Here is a 24,715-nt window from a genome sequence, read left to right as displayed (position 1 = left end):
TGCATCATTTGTGTTAATACGTTTATGTGCAAATACATGCATGCATTTATTTAGACTCCAGGGTGCTTCCGTGTATCGGGTGAATGTGATCATGTTTCCATGTGTTTTTGTGTGGAAATCAATAATACACGTAATGTAATTACTGTGTTGAGGCCATTGACGACAGTTTCATGCAAGAGGTAGAAATGTAATTAACCAGAACACAGTTGACTGAATGGATACAGTACAACAGTGCAAATGCAAATACAATGAAACTGTTTCTTTTCATGAGTGAATACTGTCAACCTGAAATCAAATTAAAGTGGGGAAGGAGAAAGTGGGGGATGACAAACTGGGAGTGAGACAGTGTGTGTTACAAATGATGCTTATTGGACAGAGAAACTTAAGATGTGTTGTATAATTAGCCTCAGGGTCAATAGCACATCAAGATATGTGGGGCTGAGGTATTGGATGATTGCCAGAATATTGCTGATCCTTTTGAATAGAAGTCAATATAACACATCAGTATTGTAAGGAGTGCATATATGGTATTTATTTTATATACTTTTATATATTATTTATATATAAGCTCATGTTTTCACATATTATTGTAAATAGGGGTCAGTTGTGTTAACGTATACCAGAAAATATATATTTTATCGTATTCTCTTTTCAAACAGTCCTATCATGGCTACTGTAATCTCACTACGTCTTCTGACTGTTTAACAAGTCTAGTGTGTGCTACGGCTGCTGATTTACATTCAAATGATGCAATGTAGCCGGTGAGTGTTGCACTTATAACACTTTTATTTTGTGGATCCTTTTTTATTGCCTCCACACTAGCAATAATAAGTATTCAGCACTGTGACTCTCAAACAGAAAGACAGATTGTGACCGTATTTCACATTTGGTTGGATATTGAATTTGTGATTCCCACCTTGAAGTTGTGGTAATTGTTATTTTTTGTAATACTGGATCATCCACATATTAGAAATTCTACAGCTTCTTTACAGCAACATCTATGTTGACTATCGTGGCTACAGGTCTTTCAGAATTAGCTTTATTGGCCAGGCATGTGAACGCATACAAATCATTTGGCTTGATTTGTGTTGCTTTTCTTTCCATGTAATAATTGGCAATTTGATTTTATATCTTTTAATTAAATTCCTTAAAGAGGCGGCTAGTTGTATTTGTAGCGTGCATTGTGGTGGACATACGCATGTACTCCGCGATTTACTGGTAATCTGGATCAATATTTATATTGTCTATAATATTTTAGTATCAGTTGTTTTTTAAGCATATGTTGGGTCAGCAGATAAAAAATCCAAACCCTTTTTGCACATTGGTCACACATTCAATAGACTATGCAGTCAGAAGTAATTATAGTACATATGGTTTTTTACCCCAAAAATGTTTTTCTTGCATTAAAAACAAAGAAGTGCTAATTATTTGATGTGGTTAGAAACTCTGTCTGGTTTGTGGAAATGTCCAGCCCCTGAACACCACCACACTTTTTATATCCTACAGTGAGGTGCTATTTATAACTTTTTTTGCATTCAAAGTATCCAGAGATTCTATGAGAATGTATCTGTCTGTGAGACTGTGCTGGGCTTTAAATGAGTCTAGTGCTACAGGGTGGGGTAAGAAACATAAATAAACAAGGTCCTGAGTGGGATAAAAACTGAAGAGGGTAGACCTTTCTCAGAACCTGTCACATGATATTTCTGATGACAGGTCTGTGAGAGCAGACACAGAGTCTGGGTTGGTAAAAAACAAAATGATGTCATCTGCATACACCAAATACTTTGACCCAAGCGATGCAAGAATGTGAACTTATTCCAATTACAAGTGGGTTAAATTATCAATGCAAGAAGGAAGAGGGGGGGAAACCAGTACACCAATCAGATCTCACTACATTGTCTAATAAAGAGTCTGGGGCCCAATTGAGGAGTGAAGGAATTTCTCAACCCAAGTAGCTGATACTAGCCACTAAGGCCAATAATTAATGGATCTTGATAAAGAAACATTCTGGTATATTTAGGGGGCTGATATCTATAAGTGTGTGAAATCAGGTGCAGCTTGATTGAATTTAAGGAGACTGTCATCTGCCTTTGTAATTATTATTGAGATTTGTCAATGGACAGTTTAGGATCCTTCCCTGATTTTAGTAAGACTTTAGTAATTACCTGCTCCAGGGATTTAGGTTAATAGTGACTTCCAATGGAATAAATGAGCATGAGCAGAAGAGGGTCTATTAAATTATCAGCAATTGTTTTAAAATTTATTAAAAAACAATCAGGCCCTGAAGCCTTTCCCAACCGCTCTGTTCTTCATACTGATCGCCATGACTAGACTTTACTGCTTTCCTTAATTGTGTGAAAATAATAATAAAGCAATACAAAAGACATTTGCAAACAAAGTCTTAATCTGTTTCCATGCTGCATGTCTCTGGTTGTGTAACCCTTCACTGACACTACACAGAAACATAGCACCAGCTTCTGACATGTTCATTTGATATGGCTTTTAAAAGATCTGGATTGTAGTCAAACAAGCCTCCACTCTAAGAGACCAGTCTTTTTGTCCTTTCATGTCCAAATGGAACAAAAAAAAGCAAAAAAGCCAAATACAACAACTCTCTGCCAACAAACAGTGTGTCGTCTTTGCAGTTTACGTAAAGAGCTGAGGGAGTGTGTCTCTGCAGTCTAATGGGCTCTAATGTGTGGATAAACACTACAAGACTTCTTGCAGATTCCTTGATCTAATTAAGAGGAGAGAGAATTTCCATTTGAGCCAAATTTTGTACATAAAGGCTCCATGAAAAAGGATGAGGAAATTACCACTGTGTGGAATATCCACTATGGAAGTGCTGGTTTATGTGGGAGGCCATAATTAGAGCTAAATTGCTAATCATACAATAAAATCAGTGATGTTTTTCCACCTTGAGATAATCGGAAAAAAAACAACAGAAGGTAAGGCGAGAACAGCAACGTACAAATTGGCTGACAAGTCTGAAAGGAAATGATTACCAGGCACAGTACAAAGAGTTGGTTGAAGAGACATATGCTCTGTTTTAAAAAGGGACAGCTTGGACCAAAGTTTTTGAAGGAACCAAAAATTAACACAGAGAATCAAATGCAACTAAAAAAAGGTCAAGCATGATGAAGGTGAGGAGTCAACAAATAGAGGAGAAGAGGTGAGAAGACAGGAGTAAATGAACGAGAGACTAGTGTGGATGTGATCAAAAAACAGAGATAAACCAAAATGACAACAACAGAAGAACAGCGGGACTGATTTACAAACTCAGGCGTCCTTTCTCAAGTACACGCTCTGCGGCAAGTGGGCTGCCTCATTGCACTGACAGAACGGCCTGTGTGTGCGAGCACTCTGGAGAGTCCCTCTCACATAGTCCTATAAATACACAGACACACACACATCTAGGTAAGTCAGAATGATTTAAGAAGGCCCTTGCCTGCAGCCATAGTTTTTATTGGGCAGTGAAGAAAACAGTAATGTGGTAATGGCCAAGTTTGCATAAAAGAGATCTTTAAAACCCTAAAACATCCTTATACAAGTTGGCTGTTTACCTGTCTCAGTCCTTCTTATACAGGAAAGAAGAAGGTGGCAGATGACGTTTGTTCCATTAAAATAAAATAATCATAGGAAACACCACCAGCCTGATGTAAAGAACTCCAACTGCCCTCATCACACAGCATGGCTCTGTATTCATGCTCATACACGAATGATTCTAATGGAGGCCATGAGGTATTGAACCCCAAAAGTGTCCTGTTTCTTCACAGTAGCAATCACAGAGGTAAAAGTTTGTAAATGTCTTTATATTTTGTGACTCCCACATAGTCCGTGAAAATCATATGGTTATTATAATTATCCTGTGAAGTGTGAAATGCTGAATTGCTAAAATGTATTTCCTGAAACTTCCTTTTCTGTTTCTAAAAACTGTAAACGCAAAGCCCAAAATTCAAGCAAGCTTTGACTTGTCTCGCAAAAATAAAATAAAAAGATATAAGACAATTTCATTTTTACTAAAAGCAAAACGCTGCTGTCATACTAAGCCAGCCCGTATATTTAATGTGAATGAGAATGGGTTTATATTTCTGTAAAATGGGGGATTCAGATTTGTGTCTAGTGTCTAACCAGATGAACAGTGATTTAAGTTTTGCCAACTGTGTGATTGATTCGATAAAACAGTTTTTCCAGTTGACAGTTTTTAGAGAATGGGGTTTAGTGTTTTGGCAATTGAGAAAAACTGTAATACAGATACAATAAGAGGAGAGTAAACCCTCCCACATGGTTCCCTAAATCCTATTTGAATGACAACTGAATACATTTTCACTCCATGATGCGTGAGCCCAAACGTCCAATATAATATATAAATATTTTTTTCTCAAAGATGGTTTCTGACATTATAGGTTTTCTTATCACACGGATTTATGAGTGAATGCTCTTTTTTCCAGGAAGTTTGGTTTTAATTAGTTATTTGCTGTTATAAAAATGTGGGGGAAACAGCATGATTGACAGCTGAGACAGTGTAAGCTTGTGTATAGGCAGGACCTCGCTGCTGCAACTCCATCCCCTGATCTCTACTGCGCAGACTCCAATCGACATCAACAACGCGAGGTGGCAGCGTACCTATCCAGGATATTTTGGCTCGATTCCTGGATAGAGGGAGGAAGTGGAGATGCATCGTCCATCTTCATATACAGTCTGCGATTTACGCCCGATGTGAAAGAAAGTTGTGACGGAGCAATAACCCACTAAAAATCTGATCTCACCTCTTCATAATACCTTCATAATTAACAAAGCTGTTTCCATGTCGACACTGAGCTCTGAGGCAGTATTGGCAATACATCATGACTGTAGATCACAGCTATACGCTGGTTTGCATTTGAAGATGTGATAAAAAGACTCAAAAACACCCAGAGAAACATGATGCTCACACTCAGAAATCTCACAAAGTTTGATCTATCGTTTCCTGTGCGCTTGCCCAGAAAGCATCATTGAATATTTACAGACGAAGTGTGCGCTGCTATGTCTCCCACGTCAACAAAAGGCACTTTGCTGGATAAATCGCCAACAAACAATCAAACAAGGGGTGAAACTGCAGTCTGGGCCTGGTGTCTCAAAAGCCATAACATACTGTATCCTGACTTGGAACTTGCTGGTTTTCATCAATACACAATCCCCTCAGGAAGTGAGTTTCTTGTACAGCCTGCAGCTACATCCTCGCTTCCCACTTTCTCTCTTCATCACTTTTGTTGTAGTCTTCCATCTTCATCTCGCCTCTCTTCCCCTGCCTCTCCTTTTCCCCACACAACTCTCCCAATTTCTAACTGCTGTCTCACTCCGCATCTCACATTCTTCCCTTGGTTTTTATGAGAACTGGAACCTACAATATATGGTACAGGAAGGACATTAAAATGCAAAAGAATACAGTTGCAGTAAATCTCATATAAATCAGGAGAGTTATTTTGCCAAAGAAAGAACAGTAGAGGACAGGAAAAGGTAAAAAAAGAAGAAAAAAAAAGGTAAACAATGTCTGAGGTGGAAATGAATACTGTGAGTTGACAGTGTAGGAAAGACCACAAAAACTTAACTGAGACATTAAACAGCATTGTGCATTGTTTACAGTAGTCATGGTGAAATACTTTCTGTGTAAAGACAGTTGTTGTTACAGTAACTGAATCATATGAGCTACTGTATATCAAGGGACAGGCAAAAAACGGGTCAGGCTTTATTTATAAAATGGGCATTGTCTTGTTTATGTAAATTCAGTTGATTTAGCCAATCTTTGAGTGCGTGTTTAGTCTTGACAATTCAGAATGTTTTACTTTTAATGCATGCTGGATAAACTGCTTTTAACTGTGAGGGTAATGGAATTTAATAGTAGGCAAGTTGAAATCTAGGCAAAAAGAGGAAAGTGTAGTCAGTGTAGTCACTAAGCTTGGTTCTCTCCTTGCATCGCACCCTCTTGACCTCCCCTCTCTCATCCCTCACCTTATCATCCACTCTGTCCTTGCTTTTGTCCCTGCCGCTCTCTTCTTTAGTTATGTAACTTGGTGCTTAAGAATGCCAGCAGCAAGCAGGGCTGAATAGACCCTGACAGCCAGAGGATTGATGGTACGCTACTGCAGTCTGGAGACCACACAAAGAGATGGAGGGGGAGAGAGAGAGAGAGGATTTTTTTTTTCTGTTTTCACTGGAGACAGTTATGGTGGGGTTGTGCCTGAGATGATGAAAATAGATGGAGATGGAAAAAGAGAAAACCACAGTTGTTACATCGCTAAAGCTGTCAATCCATGCCACACTGCAGCAAACTGCCAACCAGCTGGCTGGGTGTCACATCCCGGACCTGTTCACTGGAGGCACACGCCACCAGGCAGGACACTAATGTGATGCACTGCACAGCTAATCTGCTCACTGTGCTACCAATCTTCAGCCATGTCACTGAACTACTGGAAAATTATCTACATTAGGCCGACATTATGTTGAGTAACAGCAGCCGAACACAGTAACCTGCTGCAACCCACAAGTATTAAGTAGGGTTGTGTGCGTCTGTAGCTCTATAAATATTTAGACTTACAATATCTCAGTCAATGCATATCAATGTGGCTGAAGGCATGAATACATTACAATGTCTGAGACTGAGTCGTCTCTTGCCTTTTTCACTATAAAGAAAAGTCCCAAAAGAAAACAAACTTATTTACAGCAAACGCCTTCAGGAATAGTTGCAAACCTTAAAATCAAATTGACAGCGGATAAACCAGCACATGCTCAAAGGCACACTTGGGTTCAGCACGGAGACTCAGATCTGGTGACTACTTGAGAGACACATTGACATTAACTTGACGCCACTGTCATGTTCCAGATCTTTCTACAGCTTTGGTGTGTAAGAACAGACAAACATAATTTTTTGCCTCCTGTCCTATCTAAAGGATTCAGATTCACAGCACTTCAATAAGGTAGCTCCAACCTCTGCTAAGCACCTGTGGAGAGCACGACCAGTGTGGCAGATACTGTATAATCATAATGCAAATGAGTCCACGAAGTCCTCCATTGACTTCCAGTGACTTTCTGAGCAGCAGGTAACTACTGTTCCTCTAAGGACGACGAAAGACACTGATACCAAAGTCAACAGGGATACGCTGATATTTTTTTCTTTTCTTTTCAGCAAAGGACTGGAGGTATATAACCTTTAGTTAAATTTGTACATTTACTGTTGATGACTGTGTGAATTAAACAACAGTCTGGAGTATGTCTTATAGACTGAACAACTAATTGGCAGCTGATTACATGCTTCCTAGCAACAGCACGATGCCTTCCACTGATAAAACACCTCAGTGAGATGCGGATCACAGCTGCAGGCGACAGAAGCACCAGGTTTCACCTTAAATTTTGAGGCCTCCAATGAGATCACGTCTTCAGACAGCAGTTGCTAAATGTCTGTGTCCTTGTTGGTTCATAGGTACTACTTCTGATTGTCGATGTTGAGCAGTGAATTGCCCCGGGACTTCAAATTCTTCCCAGAGAGAAAAAAGGCAGGCTGGTAAGTATTGAAGCCATTGCCATGCTGTGGCCAGGAGGCCTAATGAGGTTTCTTGAGCAGCTCAGCTGGGCATGTATGCTGAGAGCCTGCAATGCTCATCAACCGCCATCCCCAACAGGTTTGTGTGTGCACACGTGTATGTATTTGTGTGTGTGTATGAGTGTGCACGTGTGTAATCATCGTGAAACTCATCGACCACCAGCCTGAGCCAATATGCTTGGTGAACATTGCCCAGAAGCACAAGCAAAGGGAATGGGAAGGCGGAAAAAAGCAAGACGAGTGACTGAGTAAAGAAGATGGAAAGAAATGAGAGCAACTGAAGGAGAGGAGAGTTGTGTGAAAATAGGAGAGGAGGAGAATTACAGTAGAACAAAGATGTTACAGGAGAAGAACAGATGAAAGACTAAGAGAAAAGACAAATAGCATAACAAGGAAAAAAGATTGGTTCAAAGAAAAAAGGTGAGAGAATGACCCACAGGTAACAGGAGAAGTAAAACAACAAAGAAAGAGAAGAGGGAAGGAGAGGATAGCAAGAGGGTGGAAGCATGGCTGTATGGGGACAGATTTAGTAAAAGGTGACAAAACAGACCTGAAGTTACAGCAGATGAAAGAAAGAGATAATTACACAGCTAGAGTTGAAGATATAAAGAAAGAGAGGTAGCATCAATATAAGGCAGGTGAGAAAGACACTTTGTTGGATGGTGCAGAGAAAGGGCCACATAAGCTACTGCGGGAGCCACTAATGTGCCAAGAACATCAAATTAAAGTGTTGCAGTGGCATCCAAAAGAAACAACTATGTTCCTTTCCAAAAGAGACTCTGAGCGCCCTTAGCATTGGTTATAATTTTACAGTTTCATCAGTCAGACTGAAAAAAAGGTTTGCGAGGGACCCATACAAGCTAGAAAAAATCTGCCAAAAGCTATTAAATATCTACCTTTACAATTGAACCCATCAATAACAAGAGACACATCCATACTATAGTAGTTCAATTTTAATTGGCACTATACTTTTGCAGTTAGAATATTGAATTCTGGCTTTCTTCTTTAGAGGAGTGCTGCCATGCTGATTTTGTCTAATCTGATTTCCTACCTTAAGACATGCAGGTCAGGTGAATTGGAGGTGAAACAGAGACTCTACATGGCCTGCAGGTGTGGACGTGTTTGCCTGTCAATTTGTATTAGCCCTGTGATAGACAGCTTTACAGTCCAGGTGTAACCTTCATCTAACCCTCAGTGTGCTAGGAGATGATCTCAACCCTGAACATGTGTCTCGTTAATGAATGTTTTGCCTGTTTTGCAACAAACAAACACAAATTTGTGTCCACATTGACATGTGAAACTATCTTTCTTTGTGCTTCAACTGGAACTGGAGTGACTCCTGCACATGGCTGCTCCCACAGGTGTCAACATATTCCCTGCTGGTGCTGTTTAATTATTGCAGAAGCTGTGATCTATGCTCAGCATTGCTCTCTGCCTGATGTGTTCCTATAAGCTGTCACTACCACTCATCAGCCATTCCTCTGGATTACAAAATGCTGCTCCATCAGGGCTGCATTACTCCACCACTCCCACACTGTGCTTGTCACCAAAGCTCAAACTGATACTAAATAATCTGTTTGGTACTTGACTTGTGTTGACAGAATTGCTTTACCAAGGGTTATCCTCACAATGAAAAACCGTGGCCATACCTAGGTGGACTCTTGTAAGCACCATTCCCTTGGCTTGGCATTTCTTGTCCAGATGGCAGTAGACCTTGGATCGTACCACCTTTATCAGGCTACTTCTGTTGGCTTCTCTGTCTTCCAACAGTCTCACCTTCCAAGCTGCAGGGGCAGGGAAGCTATACTGTCCAACTCTATGCACAAGGCTTTCACTGTCACCTCAGATTGCTTGCATGCATGCCCATTAATCACTAACTACTTCCCTCCTCTGCAACTTCTCTCAACTTTTAAACTCTGGCAATACCACGAGTGTCCTTCTGTGTGCACTTTGTGGTTATACTGTAAACTGGTCTTGTTTTGGCTCCCTGTCAAACCATGGTGGAGAAATCTAAAGACATTAATCTATTTAGTGCTCCACATAAGAAGCATCCAAGCACTGCAACCATATACCCTCACAACATCTTCCTGCTAGAATACTTGCCAGAGCATTCTCTTTGGATTTCTGGCAAAACTCAAAAAGAAATGTGCAACTCACCCAAAACCTGACTTTCATTTCCAATGGACACAGCACCCATCTCCTCCCCCATTCGACAAGGATACAAAAGCATGAAAGGTTTGGGATTCTATATTGTCGTACACTTCACATTAACTGAACCCCTGTGCTTTAATCCTCCATGGCTACAACCCTGTGAATTATTTAGCAAGAGTAACACTATTACAGTTTGCAAAAAACTAAATGATTTGCCCAATATAACATGTATTTTTTCTCTTGTAATATAAATTATGGATTCTAAATCAACTGTGACTTTTAACAGTGCTTGAGGTTTTGTTTAACAAGGAGTTTTTTGATTTATGTATATATTCCTTAATCCAATTTTCTAAGGACAACCATATATTAATATAGGGATAGGTTTGAGACCTGTTGTAGCTTTAAAATTCCTGATTGTGCAACAACAGGCTCATCGGGACGTAAAGCAGATTTGAAGACTGACCAGTCAGCTGTGTGAGATATTTGTAAGCGGTGTGTGTGTTTTTTTTCAGCAGTTTGTAGTATTTTTTGTGCAATAAACAACATTGTTTTATGTATGGGGTTAATGCAGATAATAATAAGTCTAAAAGACAACAATAAATTATAGGGGCTCGGCAGCTTGAGTTTGATAAGACAGCTTGACAGACTGACAGTGAGGAAAACAAAAAAGAATTGTCGCTATGACAGTATTAGCGTGATACATCATGTGGCAGGGATCAGGAAGTGTTGCAGGAGTGGTGCCTGAGTATGATGAAAACATTTTTTATGATGATGTGTACATTTACATGCAGTGGCAGCGTGTGTGTGCGCATGCATGTATGTGTGTGTCTTGTGTGTGTATGAGTATGAGAGAGACAGAGCAATCAGGCATATGACACAATTGTGAGCACTGATGAAGCAGCAGGAAGCTGATGGAAGTCAAAACTCTTTTTCGCTGTCTGGGTATGTAAAAGTCTTCCTCACCATCATCAGTGCACCGACAACAATTACACACACTCATGCAGTTATGTGCTCACACTGAAGCAAGTGCACGCACATACACATGTGCACAGGAGTATGCACCAAGCCCTATTACCAATATACAGTCTCACTAAAAAACGCACACACATCTACCCTCCTGTCAGTTTGCGCTGATGATAAGCTACTTTCCCTGGTTTCTCATCTTGTTCTGTGCATCAGCCCAGGAGAGCTAAATAAATTCAGAAGAAAAGAGAAGAGAAGAGAAGAGAAGAGAAGAGACATCTGATGGAATAAGATTGTTTCCATCAGATGTCTTGGAGGCCTGTTGGTAATGCTGCTGTTGCCACCTGTGTCATCACACTGAAAATAACCAACTGCCCTGTTGCACCTACTCCCCACTAAACAAGACTAAGAGAAAATGGGCGGGAAGAAAGTTATCCCATGATGCATCTATCAAGATAATTAACACCATCTGCTCTGATGGATCAACTCAGTGCTATGGAGATGTTGCTGAAAATGTGCACAGAATCACAGTACTTCCTTCTCATCTTTCTTCTTTTGAGCTAAATGACAGAACTGTGTTGCTGCACCTGCTGTGTTTTAGAGGTAGTGATTTTTTTAAGGCATCTCTGTGAACCCTGTTTGGTGTCACCTTCGTTTCCTTGTTCCTTTCTTTGTGTGTGCGATGACAGGAAACACTATGCCGCTGCTTTTACAGAGTGACATTAGCTGATTTGTGAGTGAGCCTGTCCAGTGGGCTCGCATTGTGCAACAGCAGGGGCCTGCACCTTGCTTCATAGAACATAACAAGCCCCATTTGGTCAGTTAGCTCCAGACAAGTGACTTTTTGCAGAGGCAATAAATACAGAGGACAATGTCAACAGTTTTAAAGGGACCATTTTACCTGGGAGACAGTAGCTTCTATTAAACCTGGTCGCTAATATCCCTGGAAATCATGTTGTAAATTTTAACATGCTGTGGGAACTCAACACAATTCCATTCACTTCCATTATAACTGAGTGGCAGCTGAAACAGAAGTCACAAAACCTTTTCAAAACCAAAACCCGGAATATCTGTGTAGATGCCAATAAAGGAAAGAGACAGGGAAATAAATGTTTTCGTGATAGACTGCAAATAAAGATGGACGACATGAAAACTCCTCACAAGCCAAACCAGCTTGATCACCACCTGGTGGCTACCTGCAGTATTGGTCATAAATTCTGTCTCATGTTGATCGATTTAACATGAGCCAAATTAAAAGGTAACAGTGAGTCAAGACATTTTTAGGAAGTTCTCAGGTAGTTCTTATCATGCAGATGTTTGTCCATGTTCATTTTTTCTCTAAATTTTTTAAAGTAATTGACATGATCCACAACTGAAACGGACTCATGGTCGGTCAACTGTGTGTATTGGCGGGACAATACCAGTTAACGTGGCTCCAATCACTGGATCGTTGTTGTGCAAACTCCAAATGACATCATCGACACAATACGGCAGTGTTCATAAGTAAGATGTCTCGGATTCATTTCTGGATAGTGGCAGAAAGTGGAGATGTGGCGTTCATCTTAATGTTTAGTAATACACTTTTAGATGAGAGAACAGGCTTTAGTTATTTGCATTTAATCATAACTAACTTTTGTCCAATACAGCCTACTGTATATTCTCACTTTGAAATTGAAATAGTTTGGTTGATAAATTCTTACCTCATCCTTTTCAGATGAGAAACGAGTATGTTTTTTATTTCTCTGCATCGATATATCTCACAGTCCTGAGCTCTCCAAACAAAGACACTGACAGTTTTACTGCGTTGCAATCAGGCAATTGCAAATATTTATTGATGCACGGCAGTGAAACACAGTATAACTGCCTGAACATACAGTTTGAAACACAATTACTTATTTAACTACTGATTGACACAGTCTATACACAGGTCTGCTCATGTGTGGATGCTTGTCAAACTATTTCCTTTAAGAAACAAAATGTTTGGGCTAATATTCCCTTCTCTGCTTCTTTGCGTGGGTGAACAAAAAATACAGTACTAAAAGTGCAGCCTCATTATTTAGGCAGTCCATCACACTATCTGTGTAACAGAATCACCACAGCAGTTACAGCAGCTGACAGGCAAACCAGCTGTGCAGCTGTCATCACTAACTGTTGTTGGTTCAGATGATGCTTGGCTGGGAGGAATGTCTCAATTTGCGAAAATAGGTGTATACACAGTTTCTCTCTCCTTAAATTGTCCTCCCATAAGTGTAAAGGGAAGGAGAAAATGAAGACGGGGGGGGGGGTTTATTACTCTGAACCTAACCCATACACACGTACCCATGTCTCAGAATATAGAGCAGCTCAACAGTGGCACACAACCAACAATCATTTCATCGAAGGAAGAAAGAGCACAGCTGCAGCATCATAAGAAGAAATTAAAACGCCACCATCTTTTAGAGCAAATATTCATGGTAGAATTTTGTGTCTATAAAAACAAACTCTGAGCTGAGGAAGTAGCTGTTGCGCTGATCCTGGAAGGAACCCAGAAAGACATAATTTTTTTCCAAATGAGACATATTTTCCAAATGAGGTTGGACACGGAAAATGAGTATGGGAAAGTTAGTTTGTTCTAATTATGTTTTAATGAACTATTTTACTTGTGAATAATTGAATCTTTTCTCACAGAAAAAAGCCACAGAGATCATTAGCCTACATTCTACATTGGTATTGTCACTGTTGCTGCACTGTGTCCTATTTTTAGCCTTGTTATCGGCAGATACATTGAAAGGCAGTATTTAAATCATTACATTGTGTAGCAGTGACCACAGACTAAGCAACCACTGAGTAGATTATCTGCGGAGAGCCACACCACAGTGAAACACATCTGAGCAAAACAAGAGTTTATTAATATTTCTCAACGTCTCAAAAACAGTTTATCCAAATGTGAAAGTAAGTGGGTAAAATCTAGACAGGATATCTGCTGTGTCCAGGCAAATGTCTGGCTCAGAAATATAACACAACTTCATTTGAGCAGAAATCAGAAGAGAGTATTTAACTAATATCTGTGATGGCATCAACTGCCCTCCTGGTAGTCCTGCCAATATGCTGCATGTGTGTTCACATGGGTTTGTGTGTGTGCGCGTGTGTGTGTGTGTGTGGGTGTGTGTTATCAGTGATTGTAAGTGCATCCACCAGAAAGTGTACTGTCTCATATCTCAGAGTACCTGAAGGCGCTTTCTGTCCGTCTGTTTCCCCCATTCCAAACATGAGGAGAAACAGCAGAGAGAACACAGGGAGAGGAAAGAGGCAGACGGACAACACAAAGAAAGAAAACAGTAAAAGAACATGAAAGAGAACAGATGTGCTTCTATGAAAGAGAAACAACCAGAAAAGGATGGAAAGACAAGTACAAAAAAAAAGATTAATTCTGTGATTCATTTTCTTCATTGTATTCTATAAAAAGTGCTGAGGAAACAGAACCGTAGCAAGCGGAGGATTACAAAAGGACCCTGATTCACATTCATTCATTCATACACATACACACACACACACACACACACACACACACACACACATACATACATACATACATACATACACAATCAAGCAAAGCCACAAAAGGTTTATGAAAGTTTGAGCAGCAGCGAATCTGAGAGTTCATTAAATTCCATGGAAGTTACGAGGACAGGGAAGGAATAACAGACGAATCACAGCCAGCATTTCTACAGAGGTCGACCGCCTCTCAGGTCACAAGGTCACTCAATATACATTGTGTGTTCAAACACTTTCACTTGGCACAGTGTGAGGTTTTTCTCTTTTTTATCTTTCATGAAAACAAATTATGCTCACATTTGATTTTAGATGAGACTGCCCTGGAGTTCATAAAAACTTTACAAATTTGGTCTGTGAAGGGAAAAAATAGCCCCTAGCACAGTAAAACAATTTCCTATACTGACAACCGTGCTCAAACAAAACACACACAAACACATAAAACGCTCAGACACACGTGCACGTTTCTCTAATAAACAGTGTGAGTGCCAGTGTATTACCAAATTAATTATGGAAAACTGTTCATCACCACGTAGGGTCACATGTCCACATGCACAAAGACACGTAAGACGGGTGCAATGGGATGGACACACAGGCGATAAGAAGAAAAGCAAAATTATTAAAGGAACAGTTCAAAACTTGGGGGAATTATGATTATTTGAATTTGATAACAAGATAGAAGAGATGTCTAATGGTTGCCTGGCAACCTAATGCATGGATGACAGCTAAAAACAACATCAATTTAAGACTTTCTATGACCTTTTTAATACTTGAAATCAAAGACCAAACCTATGACGGAAATACACACAGAAAGTGAAAATATACTTCACCGACTTGATCCCCATTGTCCCCCAAGTTTGAAGGAGACTGAACACACAGCACTGTTTGCTTCATGAGCACTTCCAGGCAACAACTTTAAACAAAATCAATTCTTGTAACTTCTAAGCCACTTATTGTTAAACTTGCTTTTGCTTTTTGTTCCAATTAAGCACGTGGCTCTGGAAGGCAGGTTTACCTTTTTATAAAGTTGAGTCCCTGTGCTAAGCTAAACTGCTGCTGGGAGTAACTTCATGGTCAGCATTAAAGTTGTATAGATCTTTGCATCTAACTCAAAGCAAGAAACAAGAGAGAGAGAGACACACACACACACACACACACACACACACATTTGAAGAGATTTATCCACACATGATAAATAGGATTCTTCATAAAAAATGTTTTCAGTTTCTGTTCCACAAGTGAGAACAAATCAAAGAAACAAACACAACCAAAGTGTATGTATGTGTGTGTATGTGTGTGTGTGTCTTGCTTGGAGGAGGAAAATGAGAGAAACCCTAACAATATCAGATTTTATGTTGTCACTAAATATTCATCTGCAATATCTGTCCATGAAATATTCCATCTCAGTGTTGGGTGTGTGCATGAGTGTGTGCGCATGCATGCATGTGTCTTACTATTTTGCCTCTAGGCCAAACCGGAATCTGCAGATTCCAAAAGAATAGCTCATCAATATTCATACAAGTTTATGCTTTCATTAATGTTGCAGCAAATTGTCTCAGATCAAACTCACAGCTTGTATCTGCGTCCACGCTGGTGTATCACTCAGACAGAGAGAGGAAGAGGAAAAGTGAGCAAGAGAGGAGAAGGAGGGAGAATTATCAGAAGAGGATAGAGAGAACAAAGGGAGGGCTAGAACTGCTACAGATGGCCCTATGTTTCCAGCAGATGAAAAGGAGACTTTGAAAAAAAAAGAAAGATGAGAAAAGATCATACAGATGAGGGGAGGAGACGAATAAAGGAGGAGGTCAAGAGACAAAAGAGAAAAGGGAGAGTGGGATAAACAGAGAGACTGAGCAGGGATGGAGAAGAGACGAGTATAGAGAGTTAAGTTCTAAAGGTATCTGTCCTACTTTGGTTTGACTAATGAACCCAAAATGTCCTGAATCTGTCCTGAATCACCGGAGGCCCAGTTAGACCACCCTCTGCTCAGTGTGTGTGTGTGTGTGTGTGTGTGTGTGTGTTTCCTCTGGCATGTGTGTTAGAGTGTTTGTACTGAAAGCGTGATTGATTTAATATGCTGTCTGTTGTATATTGAAGTTGTGTGCATGTGATCTCAATGCCCTGCAAGTGTGTCTAATGAAACCCTTCAAGACATTTAGCAGCATACCAACATGTGTTAGACAGCAACACACACACACACACACACACACACACACACACACACACACACACACACACACACACACACACACACACACACACACTTGCATGCAACATAAATAAGGAGTTAGGTTATTTTTCTTGCATAATAGTGATAATACAACCACAGCTACCAGCTTCCCATTCAAATCAGCATTTATATGTCCAAGCTCTGAATCCTCAAAATAAACCATCCCCAGTGCCTTGACATGTTTCTGTATGTGTGTGTTCATGCTTCCTAATCTCTATCCTCCTGGCACTCCAAGCATGATTAGCCATGTTCAAAGGGGATGACTATGAGTTAATGAGAGTCATGTAATTGGCCTCCATGTGCGAGATGAGGATGCGTAGCTCAGAGACAGAGGCAAGTTTTGCATCTCATTTGAAAAAAGATGCCCAACTAAGACTATGGTGGAAGAAGCTCATGTTATTGGCCTGGTTTCCACAGTTAATGCTGTGAACGAAGTCAACATAATAAACTGGTATCCTCTCTGACATGCTGTTTGCTATATTTTCTTCCAGCTCTGGTCCTTCTTTGTTGGGAAAATGGTCAATTCTGTGTGTGGTTTGTAGAAAATCAGTTTTTCTGTGCTGTGCACTGTGATGACGTTTGGCTGCAGACAAGGAAAAACTCATTAAAAGAAATCCAATAACGGAACAAGGTGTAAGCCCCTGTATGATATTTACTCTTCAAAAAAACTGTTTGTTATTTGCTGGTCTAATTAGGGAAGTGTTTTCAGAAAAAGAGTATTTAGGTTTTTCCGTAATAAGGATTAAATTACTTCTGGGAAAAAAATCCATGTGTACCAGCTCTAAAATAAATTCCAGGCCGTAATAATGGATTTCATTTTATACCCATCCGCATTTCAGCTGTACAAGGAGAGGTAGATGAGCAGACAGATAACTAATTATTTAGTATTTACTAATTTACCATTCAAATTGCTAAATATTAAATTAACTGAAGTTAATGTTTTGAAGTCTCTGAAGTTGACATACATTTCAACTTTCTATCAAGCACAATTTTTAACATTTAGGCCTTGTGTATGTTTTTTTATGTACAGTATATTTCTCCTCCATTTTTAAAGAAATCTCTGTCCACAACAAGCATCGTTTTACAAAATATCTCCATCCAGATAAGAACACAAAAACAACAAAAAACGCTCAAACGAGCATGTACAAAGTAAGCTGTGACATCATAGTTGCATCAATGCTCCGTTTAACATGTACACTCTGATACACAGAAAGATGAGTTTTTGAAAACCTGCACTTCAGTGACTCAGAACATCATTTGTGTGTGGACAAGAGGCTCGAACACCGAGGTAAAGGTTTGTTTTGCTGAGTATCCAGATTAGTGTGGACAAGACGTCGAGCATCTCTAAATGGAACCTCAGGCACCAAAATTTAACAAAGGAAAGAACTACAAACTCTATTATATCAGCCATCTAATTAACGAAGCAACATTGAGAAAGAATAATGTTTCTTTTGTCTTATTCAAATGCTGGGAGGAAAACATGCTTTAGCTGGTATTAGCAATACTAGTCAATTTGTCTCCTTCGTGTGTTCGCTCTGCTGGCATTCCACCACGTCTCTCCTCTGACTCAACACACCTGTTTTTATCAGCTCCCCTCTTGCTTTACACACAAACACACGCATACACATACAGATGTAACAGCAATTCAAAAGCACCAAGTCTGTTTTTTTTCCACTCCTCTCCTCCATTCTTCTCTCTCCAATGCTAATATGTAACTCCCATGGCCTTTTCTCCAACTCGCAAAGATGAAGCTCAAGCTAATTGCTTTTTTAATAGCTTGGAACATGGTTTATTGTGAGTGTGTCCCCTCATGTGTATTTGGTTGTATGTGTGTGCAAAATGTGAAGCTATAGACTGATATGATTACAGTGACTTGTGATAAAGGATATTGGAGTTGGATGTTTCTCATTTAGTTGTTTTTTTATTTTGTCAACATGCTATTTGATGTTGCTGTAAAGCTTCATTGATATATTTACTAGATTTATTTATTGAAATGCTTGCCACAGAGTGAAGGAGGGGGAAATATCATTTTTGTTTCCCACTTTGTTTGTAATTGTTGAATATAACTCTTGGGGATTTCTTTGTGGGAGAGCAGAATGAAGAAAATAATAATGTGAATGGTTTTTCGGGTTCTTACAACTCTTTAGGGCAATATAAAGTCAGTTAGTAGTCTTAATAGACCTGCCTACAGAAAGGGAAATAATAGGCAAACTCGAAAAACTCAAACCATAGCAAGACATTTCAGAGTAAAGCATAAAGTATTGATGTGAAAAAATATAATTTCAAGATTCAAGATAAAAATTTAAAACGACAAAAAAAATACTGGTTTGTAGCAGCATGTAGTGCAATGCAGAGCTCTGATACAGGCCTCTCTTCAAAGACAAATGGCCTTTCATCTCAGCACACTGAATCTCACAAGCACTTGTTCACATGCCTGTGCAGTGCCTATAAAAAGTATTCATCCCCCTTCTGACTTTTTTTCCCTGTTGTTCACAAAACTTAAATCACAGAAGATGTAATTAGGCCTTTTCTTTAAGACTTCTTTTACCAAATGGTGTTTTCATGCACTGAAAGCTAATACATACAAATTATTCTAATTTCAGAACTTAATAAATCAAGTCACAGAAGTAATTTCTCAATTTACCACAGTTCAAGTTGATAATGGAGCTATGCTGGAAATTCTGTGTGGCCATGACTTTTTGTCCAGGTACAAATAATGGAGGGGCTGTTTCAAAACCTAATAGGTATAACACAACTAAAAGAAGAATGTGTAATATGAATATGTGAGTTAACTTCAGTATAAACACCCACCACATCCTAATAAGCACATTTACATTTGCATAAAAAAATTGATATAACCTCAGTGTGTGGGTGCTGCGAATGTGCAACACATTCAAATATAATATATCCAGTTACAGAGACGACAACTAAATTTACTGCATCACACGACCTGATTTCTATCAGTTATTTCTGATAGTTGTTATTCCATCTGTTGCTACCTTTCCGTCACTCTATCCCAATCTTCTATGACGAGCGATCTACAACCAGACTGGCTGCTTTAATCATTTTGGAAAGTGATGACATTAAATTCAATTTTTAGCGATACACAGTAACATGACACACAGTAACACACTTATAGGCATAGATGTGCAAATGTAGACAAACATTCAACATTCAAAGCAAACGGCTACTTGAAGCAGGAGTGTCCTCATCAAGACTTTCACCATGATCTAAGTGAACATGGGTTAACTGCTGATAAAGCCTGCACAGGATTTACATTAAAATGAGAAAGCCAATTCAGATGCTTGACAGCTGAGTAGCTCAGCATTAAGAAAATGAAGCCCAGATCACGGTTTTCATTGAATAGTTTCTAGCTGCTTTCAGTTTCCTCCAGAGTCCTGTATAGTGTCCCTACTGAGAAAAGTTTTGGTTTAACTGTTGCTTAAATTGCTTTGGCCTCTCTTCAGTCGCAACATGAATAGATGTAGCACAAAATAAATGTTTGTTAGCCAACAGCAGTTCATCAGAGGCGTGGTAATGACTCAAAATCTTCAAGGTGCTGAGGAACTCAAGCTCCATAATTGTGGGTAAACGGTCATATTTGTGTGTTTGTGTTTTTCTGCCGTATTTGCAAATATGTGATACAGCCAACAGTAATCAATGAAAACATGCCTGTGCTGCCTCTGACATCATTATCGGCATGGACTGAGAGAATATTACATTTTCTGGACATGTCATTTTACAATCTTCGAACCATGAGAGGAAACCTACAAAGCACCAGAGCCAATCTTTGATAAACACATCCAATTAACACAGAATTCTTTAGGGATCTGTCAAGTAATATAATAGCACATCCCATCAGTTCTGCCACTATGTGTTTCACTGTAAACATGCACAAAAATAGCACCTTCCAGTGCCTGTTGGAGAATGTCTTTCTCTGGGCCTTCAGATTAAATGCCTCAGAGTATTTTACAAGCAGCGTGTGCTCTTACTAAAGACACTCCACTTTCCTTTCTGCTGGTGCCCATGGCAACTCTGAGATTTTCAGACTTTGTCCCAATTCTCCTGCTCTTTCTAAATACGTGTCCTAAATTCTCTTCCTTCCAGACAAACCATGTGTCCTAAATTACCTGCGTCGCACTTAGGTAATATCTAATTAGAATGACCGCCTCATTGTGTGTATGCCTTCACAAACCAGTCAAGTAAATTATGTAGTCGCAGAAATGCAACAGTTATATAGATTGATTAGTTACTTGTATTTTGGTCTAAAAAATATCAGATCACCATCATGACAAAACTAAATTAAAAAAGCTGAAAGAAGCTGAAAGAAGAGGATCTTAGGCATCACTCGCCTTAAATAACTACTCCTGGCAATTTCATGTCCATCCAATAATCAATTTATCGAGTAGTTAACGGGACGAAGCATGGCTGTTTAGCCTCAAGTCAGTATTTATGCAAATGGAATAGATTTATGCAAATAGAGATAATCATCACTTAATGCAAAATCATAAAAGCCAATTTGGTATTACACGCACACTGGACCAAAAAAGAGAAACACCTGGATGTTTAACACAACACAACAGGCTCTTGCAGATTGACAGCTCAAAGGTATGTAACCTGTCTGCGTCTCATACCCACACCTCTGTCCCTCCTCTCACCATGACCTTGCTAATAAACGCTTGCCTGTCTATCTTGTTCTCGTCTGCTCTCACTCTAATCCATCTATCATTCCCTTTAGCCTCACCCTAATTAATACCCTCTTCCTACCTGCTTCGTTTCTCGCTCTCTCTTCACCCTCATCCGTCCATCCATCACCCACGCCGGCCTGCCCAGGTCATTACCCACTGTGATGATGGTTTTGTTACTCTAATTAGCCTAATTATAGCTGCCAGTTATAACCTGCTCCTCTGCGGGGACCCTGTGATCCTACTGTGACACTACCTGACCTTGGCCATGGAGTGTGTGCACATGGGTGACCTCAACACAGCATTACGCTCACATGGTTCCTTTCTTCACTTGAGTATTACTTTATTTGTTAAGTCTTTTGTTTTTTTTCTCCCCTTAGAAACTAAACTATTCTTAACTCTCATCCTTTTCTATTCTTGTTTCTTGTTTTTTCCCATCACACCTGTCGACCTTTAAATCATCCATATGTGGGTGAAATAGTACAATTTTACTACTCGTCCACTAAGTTTGTCGTTCTTTTCACATTTTAAACGCTTTCTAGCCTAATTAGTTTCATTCTTTCCATTTCTATGACTTTAGTGGTGTGAATTATCCACTTAATATCCTTTCATTCACTTTATAAAACTCTATGAGGAAACATAACAAACCCTCTGCAGCTGCAGAAGAGGCCATTGACTTCTCAGTGACAATGGGTGTGAGCAACTTATCGAATTTTGCTTTATCGAAAAAAGTGATGTGGGTAGTTTCTATTGTTCTATTCCTGTTGTCTTTGTTGTATTTTTAGACATACTGGTAAATGTGTCAGGCTGTACTTTTTATTTAAACTGCTGGCAAGGTGAAAATAGCAATAACAATATTCAAACCTAATCTCATTCGGTAAAAACAAGACAGGTCAGTGTGTTAAACTATCATCAGATACTATTTTCATGCCTGATAAATGCTCATGGGTTTGTTTGTTTTAAAATGAAAGAAGAGGTGGGCTGTTGGTAATTTGGTGAAAATTGGGTCTTTGACTGCTAACTGCAGCTGGTCAGTTCTATGACACAAATGTGCAGCGATTATATATAAAGCTGAATGAGAGTAAATACTTTGATTAAACATTCTCTAACTAGCCACTGTAATTATATCACACTAAAGTGTAATGCAATTATCGCAGGAATGAAGGTAATTCAGTATTTTAGACTGAATGAAAGCCTCATCTTTCAGTCTAACAGCCATGGTGTAAGTAGACCAGAAATGTGAGTTGCATACACAGACTCATAATTATCTTTTGGCTGCACATGAATTTACAATATACAACACTACACTTCTCACACTTGAATATTAGTTTGTTTTGCAGGAACACTGTCATTTGCTGAGCTGTGTTATACCTCTGCATCAGTGGTTTCGGTAGCTATTTAAAATGTATTAGAGGAGTAATGTGACTGGCTGAAAGGCTAATAACTAATCAACTCAGCCTGTATTTACAGTAAATCTACGAGATGCACAAAGCACAAGGCTCTACATCAAGAAGTACACTTAGAAACACCTCCATTGTCCTTGTGCATATGACCGGGAGCTTCAGCTGTTCTTTGTGATTGAGAGCCGTGAATATATTTATCACTCAAACAGGGTTTTAAGACATGTCTATATTATACTGCCTGGATGTTTAAGCCTGTAATTCTAATTTCTGAACAGCCAGTTGAATAAAGTGGTCTTCCACGATTGTCTATTGTATCTCTATTCATTTGCCGGCTGTTTTCTCTTTAATCCTTTGTGTTATATGCTATAATTATGATTGATTAAATGTTATTACCTAACACTGGCTCAGATTTGTGAGTTTGTGAGGTAATTCTTTCTGTATTAGTATATTATGATGATATATATGTGTGATTTGTTTGTCTCACTGTATGCATGTGAGACCTGGGCCCATCTCTCCACTGTATCAGTCTTTATCAAGGAGCTCTCTTTGTAAATGTCCGTCATCTGTCCCCCTTTCACTTCAAACCGATGGTTAACACCCACAGACTCTCTGGCCCTTCTTCCTTCTTGCTCTTCGCATGTGCCTCTTAAGACTCCCCCTCCGTCCATCCCTTTCTCCCAGGCATCTTTCTGCTTTAATGAAACAGATGTCCCTTCATTAATAAAGACCTGGTCGAGCACAGTAACGGAGTAATGAACAAGCCTGCATGAGTGAGATAATATGTGATGTGTAGAGTGTGTGTGTGTGATATGAAACCAACCAGAACATATTGCACTATATCACCAATCCATCCCCCCACCTTTTCCCCCCGAAAGCAAACACACCAACATGACTAGTGAGATAGAAACAAATCGCTTCATTACCCGAATGTTCAAACTCAACTCTATTGTCTTTTAAATAAAGTGTCTGGCTTTTAGTAAATATTGTCAAAACATTTCCAAGAACCTGTAAATCAAACAGGTCGACATGGTGGTCCAGTGGTTTGCACTGGTGTCTTGCCGAAATAGGGTTCTGGGTTCAAGCCATCAGTTTGCATGTTCTGCCCATGCCAGCGTGGGTTTTCTCAGGGTACTCCAGCTCCCTCCCACAGTCCAAAGGTTAATTGGCAACTCTAAATTGCTCGAAGGTTCAAATCCAAGTGTGAATATATATCTATATAATATAAATCTATATGTCAGCCTTGAAGACTTGAGCCAACTTTGTCTTTCACATGTGAGGAATGCAGCAGGAGATTGTCTGGGTCATATTGTTTACAACAATTGGTTCCAGCCAATCCTGTGACCCTCTAAGTTAAAGCAACATAGCTAATGGATGGATGTGAGTCACACAAAAAATAAACAGGGGAATATTATAAATATATAAGTATTAAAAGGGAAATGCTGCTATGGATGTCAAATGAAATGGCTGAAAAGATTTTTTGCTGCACAGCTATACAACAATGTCCACAACTGGAGCAAGTAAACAAATAGAGCGTGTACCTGAGGCTGAAGCACGGCTTGAATCCCTTGTGCCCAGGAAAGTGTACTGTAACTAAAGGAAGTGCTTGGTTAGTTTCAAAAGAGTTTAAGTGGCTTCCTGATGTGCTCTAAAGATAATCTCATTTCTTTTCCCCTTGAGACCCCCACACGCTGAGTGCTACCAGCTGTTTTCTCACACACCAACACAAGTTCTTCTTAAGTATGGACACCAATACAAACCTGCAAAGAAAATGATAGCACAAGCACACACAATTTTAAATAACTGAGCATGAAATGATCTGCTTAGAGCTTCATGTTTCTCCACTTTTACCAATCAATATTTCTACAACAGTGACTGATCTTCATGTGGTCAGATCGAATTAATCATGCAATGATGGGGGTGGGGGTTTGGCTATGTAGACAATGTGTCTCCACTCCCTCCCTCTACCCAGAAATGAAAATATCCTTGATACACCATTTTGCGTATTTTGAGCCAAGGTCTACATAGTAAATGATCGGGGGTTGGATCCCTGGTAGCGACTTCCCATAGATACACCCGCTTGACCAACTGTGAGTCGTTCTCAGCTGTCATTTAAGGCGTATCACCCTGTTTTAAGGCATCAAATCAATAATTCACACCAACCTACATCACTGGG

General features: G+C 39.5%; 1 protein-coding gene across 1 annotated transcript in view; it reads right to left on the bottom strand.

Moving 5' to 3' along the window:
• ccser1 (coiled-coil serine-rich protein 1) overlaps window positions 1-24,715 on the bottom strand; it is a 113,882-nt gene that overhangs the window by 6,679 nt on the left and 82,488 nt on the right. The gene's annotated exons all lie outside the window — the stretch shown is intronic.

The sequence above is a fragment of the Paralichthys olivaceus genome, chromosome 4, assembly GCF_024713975.1.
Source record: "Paralichthys olivaceus isolate ysfri-2021 chromosome 4, ASM2471397v2, whole genome shotgun sequence".
Classification (NCBI taxonomy): Eukaryota; Metazoa; Chordata; class Actinopteri; order Pleuronectiformes; family Paralichthyidae; genus Paralichthys; species Paralichthys olivaceus.
The sequence above is the reverse complement of the archived record's forward strand: the minus strand, read 5'-3'. Positions and strand labels throughout refer to the sequence as shown.